Genomic DNA, 9867 nt, shown 5'->3' on the forward strand with positions numbered 1-9867 from the left:
TACTACATGATGTTTAGTTTAAATCGAACGTATAAAACAAACCTATAACATTCATTAGTTCACGGAATGGAAAAATTTCTATATAGCAACTTATACTTACAGCATAAAGGTGCAACTAATGAAACAGCGAGTGTCATGAAGATGAAATGCAGGTCAGCCATCTTGAATCAAGTTAACAAGGAGTTGGTGGTGTGAGAATCAATGTACTATTGAACGCATGCAAGTAACGTAAGAAGGGTGACATGGAGTTGTACCTTCCTATCTGCATGTTTCCTTTTTCAAAGGTAACTGTACAGTTAATCATTAGTGATATGTAAACATACTTTGAACTTTGAACATAATCTTCGCTTTTAATGTTCTCTGAGTACAGTATTACAGTGCTTTCCATAAAAGACAAAGCCAATTGAAGTATGGGTGTAACACCCAGGGTGTCTATGGGTATATATTGAATGCCCAGGGAAGTAATATGACATTCAGTTTTCATTTTGCCCTTAAAGGGGAATTCAACCCGAAAATACTTTTTAATTGAGTGAATGGAGCAGTATAAGTAAAATATATCAGTAAAAGTTTGAGGACAATTGGTTGAAAAGTTAAGAATTTTCGAAATTTGGTGACGAGATCACTCGATCAGAAGACTACTACAGATAAAGACATCCCATATGGACTACCATATAAAGAAAGCATACAGAAAATTTCGCAAAATATCAGTACATATGAAAAGTACACATTCCCTGAACTTGTTACTGACATGTGTCAAGGGTGATATTATTTCCCCTGCTTTCTGAAAAAGGTAAGTCTAGTACTCTTTCATTGGGCTAGAAAGTGAAAAAAAAAAACATTCAATTTTCTTCATAATTTTCTTTATATAGTCAAAATTTTACTGAAGTTTTCTACTTCCACATTGCTGCATTTACTCAATCTACATGTATATTTGGGGTTAATACGCCGTTAACACCAGATCGCAATAATCATGAAAGATATGACGTGATTTCCAGCAGCCTCATGATAAAGTTTGTCTTTGCCTGCTACAAAACAGTACAACACGAAACTACAGATGACAATGGCAATACAGCATTTCGATTTTGAACTTCAGACTGAAATTATCTGACTCGAACTTACGGCTTACTCAAAGCAGACATTTCATAAATTATGTTATCTATCTTTCAAGTGTATGTTAAATGACGGCTTGTTTATTTACATTCAGGAGTGCTATTTTCATTATTCGAAGCGCCTGTCGATTGCAATGGACTTAATTCAATATTATTTGGAGGAGATTAAAATGAAATTCCTTTTAGATTGTCATAGTTTCAGTAATTTGGCTTTGTGGTATAATATTCATAATTATAAATAACTAATTGTATTCTTTGTATATGGACAAAGTCATGACTTTCTATATCTTATTCATAGAAGGTAAAGAGTGTGGAACGCTCTAACCGAATGCTACAGAACGTTTTTGAAAGGATGTATGCGCAATGATGACAAATCATGAAGTTGTGTAGGGTACAACTGCATGTGGTAAGAGAGTGAAATCATAGCCATGATATACATGTAGGTGACTCGGTATTTACTGTCTCCGAGTCAAACTGTGGTAGGTCTAACGTGCTGGTGATTATGTCTACATTTGTGAGGACACAGATATATGATTTCAATGCTTATCTCTCCAAGTTGAATTCAGAATACACAGCCATGCAATCATTGTCAGTGTTGTTCGCGTAGGATGGTATACCTGTCCATTTGTCTTCCTTGGTAAATGTACAACATTTTTGGAGTGCATGAAACATGTTTGAATAGCACTAAAGTCTCTTCTCGTTATCATCAACATTTTCAAGTGTGATAAATGATGACCTAGGATATCGCGCAGGATTGAAGCCAGACACTCATGCCTGCCTATTATTAAAGCCTTAACATTGTTATTCCGTACCAACAACATTGGATCGAATAATGAAGAAATGGGCATCAGCGGAGATGTATGGTATAGATACGTGGATAAAATATATGATTGACATGGTTTTAACATGATCCCTTTTCCTATGTCATACATCTCCGTATATGTATATTGCTATTTTATTCCATCTGTTTGGATAGGCTAAAAAAAGTGAGGAAAACATGAATTTCGAAAGCTTCAAAAATTTGATCGTCGATCGTGCCACATACTTTGTCATCATTTAACGCAATTTTTATACTCTCCAAAGCTGATAGAAGCCAAAAGTACATAGAGTACACATACATAGACACCCCACAAAAGCACACACACACACGCTTATATATATATATATATATATATATATATATATATATATGTGACCCTGCACCTCAAAACAAACAAAAAGTCGCTGGGCATGTATTTTTAGTTAAGACCATATCCTGGAAGAGCAGACTTTAAGCTTTAAAATGATGTATAACTCAAATCAAATGGACTCTCCTAACCTATCTAAATATTGGAAAGAAAGCACAAACTCAGGAAAAGTGTGAACTAAGAAAAGAGGCTCTGAAGTACAGTGACAATTCAAGCGCTTAATATTTACCGAACCGTGCTGGCTGTGCGATGAATGGGACAAAAAACAGGAAGTAAACCACCAGAGTAACAACAATGAAGTTATTATCAGATTAAACCGAAAGTATGCATGCCTCATTAACAAATTCTGTCCATAATTAATGCCAACTTTCAAAGCAGTAGCACTATCCTTTCAACAGTTATTAGAGTTGAAAGTGAAGAGTGTGGACAAGGTTTTTCAGAAATGAAAAAGGGATTCTAAAGACACACCTAGTCACACTATTCTACCAAAAATGTTCGAGATAAACTGCTAAAAAAACACACTTTCCTGCCCGTTTTATGATACCAAATTTTAGCATAATGTAAAAGAAGACCCGCTCTTTCAGAAAATATGAAAAAGTCAAGTTCGGTTAGGTTGACCCATTTCACTTATTTTTCAGTCATCACGCAAAATCAGTGTGTGCGACTTTATGTTCGTTTTGAGGTGCACGGTCACATATATATATATATATATATATATTATATATATATATATATATATATATATATATATATATATATTTATATAGGTATATGTATACGGTGAAAGAAATTAGGCTTGAGGCGGACGTTGCTCTCGATCTTGTTCTGTTTAATCAATCCACTATATGCTACCTAAAATGAGGCAGCGCGTACGTTTGGGAAGGGAACTCTCTCTCTCTCTCTCTCTTTCTATTATATATATATATATATATATATATATATATACATATATATATATATATATATATGTATATATAGGTGTAACGGAAGAATATATATTTATATCGTCACAAACCTTAACAAAAATGGCTATGTTCATGCTGATGACGATCGAACACAGATTTTCTGGGAATCGAAATGTTATTTCCATTTTCTTTGATGATCAGAAAATTATCTTTCAGCCACAAAAGAAATGCGATACCATCCACTAACAGGCATAGAACCACACAACAAATCGTAGAGGACTGCCTTTTTTGTCATTCCCTGGTTCCTATACCGTCATCTCGCATGTGGGGGGGGGGGGGGGTAGGGAATAATCTTTATGGTTTATTTGAAGAGTTTGTTCGCAAAAACCGATAAGTCCATTTTTGAAGATTTTAAAGTATGGTCTCTGTCATAAAGTACAAAATAATACTTTTTAAATGATATATTGGTCACTACATAATATAAAGGTACATTTTTAAAGTTATGGTTAAAAGAAGCAAAAATTTTCTTATTATTCTCTTTATTTTTCTTGACCTTTAATCGCAGATATCTCCATTTGGCAAATATGGACTTATCGGTTTTTGCGAACAAACTCTTCATTTCCTGGTTCAAAGTCATTAGAGCATTACTAGACATCTAAGGCACCTACATTGTAGTAGGTAGCTTCATGTAATGGCTAATAGTTGGTCTTAAAAAACATCCGTACTTTAAACTTCCCCTAATCTGATTACTCACGGGACTTGCGGCTGTACAAGCTAATGCTTTTACGCAGGCCCCATCATATTTTTTTCGCATTATGACCACAGTGTAATTCGCATGCATACAGACCTCGTGTTTATACCAAATCAAACTTCTGTACATTCTGATGAAGTCTCATCTGAATTATGTTTTGTATAATTTTCGTATTTATATACTTTATTGTGATTTACAGACACCACTAACGACACCTCAAGACTTTAGATTTGGTTTGTAGCTTGCAAACAAGGTTTAATGGAGATAATTTCGAATGCCGTTATAGACAGTACAACACGTCATTAGTTCACATATACATTGTACCATAACCATAGCCATATCAATGCAACAAATCAGGTAACATATACCATGGCAATAAACAAATCAGTACCACCCATTGTAAGGTTACATATACCATAGTCATAGACATATCACTGCAACACACTACCAGGTTGCATAATACCATAGTAACAGACATATCAGCAAATACATCATATTACAAATACCACGGCAATACTCTTGTCATTGGTAGAATTATTTCAAAATTGGATATGTGTTTTGATCACAACTCATGTCATGATGGTACTGTACACGTACTGCCTTAGCATCACTTCTGGAAGGACCCGGGCTTTTCGTGTCACATTCATTCTTTCTCATCATATACATGCATCCATCCGCACTGAGCATGGCCATCCATGCCAACTCACCGATGCTTTCTGCATAAGGGCCACCTACAGACAAGCACCCTCCGAATCCCCCCTTGCCTGCTAAGGGTGTATATGAAGACCCCACTGCATAGAACAGGCGAGCCCCCAACGACACCCCCCAAGCGAAGGAAGGGATCCCAATAAGCCCCCTGCATCCAATGACGCGCGGTGCCATTCACAGGCGGGACGCGTACGTGACCCTTCCCGCTATACATAATGATTCACAATAGTGCAAGATGCAAAATCTGGCCAATATTTCATTTCAAATTTATTCAAACAAGTTTCAAACATGAAACCTTCCCATGAGCTCCGCTAAAGCAGTACATTAAATCACAAATTGTTAACGGGGTTCATAGGCACAGCGGCTCCTACAATTATCAATTGCCGCCATTCTTTCTCGTCGTGTACATGCATCCATCCGCACTGAGCATGGCCATCCATGCCAACTCACCGATGCTTTCTGCATAAGGGCCACCTACAGACAAGCACCCTCCGAATCCCCCCTTGCCTGCTAAGGGTGTATATGAAGACCCCGCTGCATAGAACAGGCGAGCCCCCAACGACACCCCCCAAGCTAAGGAAGGGATCCCAATAAGCCCCCCTGCATCCAATGACGCGCGGCGCCATTCACAGGCGGGACGCGTACGTGACCCTTCCCGCTATACATAATGATTCACAATAGTGCAAGATGCAAAATCTGGCCAATATTTCACTTCAAATTTATTCAAACAAGTTCCAAAACATGACTACCCCAGCATAAATTTGATCCCCAGGAATGGGTGAAAAACTGCCCCAAAAACCGTTCCGTGACGGAAAACGGGCAGAAAAGCTCCAGACTACCAAGCTGTGCTTCGGCAACAAGTACACTTGTCTGGGGACCAGATCAACTTCCATGTTTATAGGCACTAACTACCTCAATTAGCCCCACGTGTGTAGCTCTGACATAGACCTTCTCACATCTCTGCATTATAGTACCTACAATAACGGCTATAAAAACAATCCGTCTTAGCTGACCACTCTCATGCTAAATATGTGATCCAATGATTACTTAAATCGCTATATCACCCCTTGATACTTCGATCCACATATATATTATACAATTGAAAGCATCGAATCATAACGTCAGAAGTAAATTATTGGGAGGGAAGAAAACAGGGGTGAGGAATGAAATCATGTAGAACCAAGAGCTACAATGAACCGATCTCCATTAAAACCAAGTGCATAATGAAGGGGGTATGCATTTCCCTTCCCAACCGCTACGCTTAACTCGAGTGCGCGCCACCCCGAATCTATTTTTGATCATAACCGCAAAGCGGTCTGTTTGAAATTAACAACATTATAATACATTGTATGTGCGCGTTCCCACGCCTCACCAAGGTTGGCCACCTACCGGCGGCTCCTGTGAAGTAAAAGGTTAGCTGCCGTCTGTAAACCCATTTTAACAACTATGGCTGTTAAAGGGAATTACAGACACCACTAACGACACCTCAAGACTTTAGATTTGGTTTGTAGCTTGCAAACAAGGTTTAATGGAGATAATTTCGAATGCCGTTATAGACAGTACAACACGTCATTAGTTCACATATACATTGTACCATAACCATAGCCATATCAATGCAACAAATCAGGTAACATATACCATAGCAATAAACAAATCAGTACCACCCATTGTAAGGTTACATATACCATAGTCATAGACATATCACTGCAACACATTACCAGGTTGCATAATACCATAGTAATAGACATATCAGCAAATACATCATATTACAAATACCACGGCAATACTCTTGTCATTGGTAGAATTATTTCAAAATTGGATATGTGTTTTGATCACAACTCATGTCATGATGGTACTGTACACGTACTGCCTTAGCATCACTTCTGGAAGGACCCGGGCTTTTCGTGTCACATTCATTCTTTCTCATCATATACATGCATCCATCCGCACTGAGCATGGCCATCCATGCCAACTCACCGATGCTTTCTGCATAAGGGCCACCTACAGACAAGCACCCTCCGAATCCCCCCTTGCCTGCTAAGGGTGTATATGAAGACCCCACTGCATAGAACAGGCGAGCCCCCAACGACACCCCCCAAGCGAAGGAAGGGATCCCAATAAGCCCCCTGCATCCAATGACGCGCGGCGCCATTCACAGGCGGGACGCGTACGTGACCCTTCCCGCTATACATAATGATTCACAATAGTGCAAGATGCAAAATCTGGCCAATATTTCATTTCAAATTTATTCAAACAAGTTCCAAACATGAAACCTTCCCATGAGCTCCGCTAAAGCAGTACATTAAATCACAAATTGTTAACGGGGTACATAGGCACAGCGGCTCCTACAATTATCAATTGCCGCCATTCTTTCTCGTCGTGTACATGCATCCATCCGCACTGAGCATGGCCATCCATGCCAACTCACCGATGCTTTCTGCATAAGGGCCACCTACAGACAAGCACCCTCCGAATCCCCCCTCGCCTGCTAAGGGTGTATATGAAGACCCCGCTGCATAGAACAGGCGAGCCCCCAACGACACCCCCAAGCGAAGGAAGGGATCCCAATAAGCCCCCTGCATCCAATGACGCGCGGCGCCATTCACAGGCGGGACGCGTACGTGACCCTTCCCGCTATACATAATGATTCACAATAGTGCAAGATGCAAAATCTGGCCAATATTTCACTTCAAATTTATTCAAACAAGTTCCAAAACATGACTACCCCAGCATAAATTTGATCCCCAGGAATGGGTGAAAACTGCCCCAAAACCGTTCCGTGACGGAAAACGGGCAGAAAAGCCCCAGACTACCAAGCTGTGCTTCGGCAACAAGTACACTTGTCTGGGGACCAGATCAACTTCCATGTTTATAGGCACTAACTACCTCAATTAGCCCCACGTGTGTAGCTCCGACATAGACCTTCTCACATCTCTGCATTATAGTACCTACAATAACGGCTATAAAAACAATCCGTCTTAGCTGACCACTCTCATGCTAAATATGTGATCCAATGATTACTTAAATCGCTATATCACCCCTTGATACTTCGATCCACATATATATTATACAATTGAAAGCATCGAATCATAACGTCAAAAGTAAATTATTGGGAGGGAAGAAAACAGGGGTGAGGAATGAAATCATGTAGAACCAAGAGCTACAATGAACCGATCTCCATTAAAACCAAGTGCATAATGAAGGGGGTATGCATTTCCCTTCCCAACCGCTACGCTTAACTCGAGTGCGCGCCACCCCGATTCTATTTTTGATCATAACCGCAAAGCGGTCTGTTTGAAATTAACAACATTATAATACATTGTATGTGCGCGTTCCCACGCCTCACCAAGGTTGGCCACCTACCGGCGGCTCCTGTGAAGTAAAAGGTTAGCTGCCGTCTGTAAACCCATTTTAACAACTATGGCTGTTAAAGGGAATTACAGACACCACTAACGACACCTCAAGACTTTAGATTTGGTTTGTAGCTTGCAAACAAGGTTTAATGGAGATAATTTCGAATGCCGTTATAGACAGTACAACACGTCATTAGTTCACATATACATTGTACCATAACCATAGCCATATCAATGCAACAAATCAGGTAACATATACCATAGCAATAAACAAATCAGTACCACCCATTGTAAGGTTACATATACCATAGTCATAGACATATCACTGCAACACATTACCAGGTTGCATAATACCATAGTAATAGACATATCAGCAAATACATCATATTACAAATACCACGGCAATACTCTTGTCATTGGTAGAATTATTTCAAAATTGGATATGTGTTTTGATCACAACTCATGTCATGATGGTACTGTACACGTACTGCCTTAGCATCACTTCTGGAAGGACCCGGGCTTTTCGTGTCACATTCATTCTTTCTCATCATATACATGCATCCATCCGCACTGAGCATGGCCATCCATGCCAACTCACCGATGCTTTCTGCATAAGGGCCACCTACAGACAAGCACCCTCCGAATCCCCCCTTGCCTGCTAAGGGTGTATATGAAGACCCCACTGCATAGAACAGGCGAGCCCCCAACGACACCCCCCAAGCGAAGGAAGGGATCCCAATAAGCCCCCTGCATCCAATGACGCGCGGCGCCATTCACAGGCGGGACGCGTACGTGACCCTTCCCGCTATACATAATGATTCACAATAGTGCAAGATGCAAAATCTGGCCAATATTTCATTTCAAATTTATTCAAACAAGTTCCAAACATGAAACCTTCCCATGAGCTCCGCTAAAGCAGTACATTAAATCACAAATTGTTAACGGGGTACATAGGCACAGCGGCTCCTACAATTATCAATTGCCGCCATTCTTTCTCGTCGTGTACATGCATCCATCCGCACTGAGCATGGCCATCCATGCCAACTCACCGATGCTTTCTGCATAAGGGCCACCTACAGACAAGCACCCTCCGAATCCCCCCTCGCCTGCTAAGGGTGTATATGAAGACCCCGCTGCATAGAACAGGCGAGCCCCCAACGACACCCCCAAGCTAAGGAAGGGATCCCAATAAGCCCCCCTGCATCCAATGACGCGCGGCGCCATTCACAGGCGGGACGCGTACGTGACCCTTCCCGCTATACATAATGATTCACAATAGTGCAAGATGCAAAATCTGGCCAATATTTCACTTCAAATTTATTCAAACAAGTTCCAAAACATGACTACCCCAGCATAAATTTGATCCCCAGGAATGGGTGAAAACTGCCCCAAAACCGTTCCGTGACGGAAAACGGGCAGAAAAGCCCCAGACTACCAAGCTGTGCTTCGGCAACAAGTACACTTGTCTGGGGACCAGATCAACTTCCATGTTTATAGGCACTAACTACCTCAATTAGCCCCACGTGTGTAGCTCCGACATAGACCTTCTCACATCTCTGCATTATAGTACCTACAATAACGGCTATAAAAACAATCCGTCTTAGCTGACCACTCTCATGCTAAATATGTGATCCAATGATTACTTAAATCGCTATATCACCCCTTGATACTTCGATCCACATATATATTATACAATTGAAAGCATCGAATCATAACGTCAAAAGTAAATTATTGGGAGGGAAGAAAACAGGGGTGAGGAATGAAATCATGTAGAACCAAGAGCTACAATGAACCGATCTCCATTAAAACCAAGTGCATAATGAAGGGGGTATGCATTTCCCTTCCCAACCGCTA

This window comes from Diadema antillarum, unplaced genomic scaffold, assembly GCF_040938485.1.
Source record: "Diadema antillarum isolate AM-2024a unplaced genomic scaffold, OU_Dant_1.0 scf00000215, whole genome shotgun sequence".
Taxonomy (NCBI): Eukaryota; Metazoa; Echinodermata; class Echinoidea; order Diadematoida; family Diadematidae; genus Diadema; species Diadema antillarum.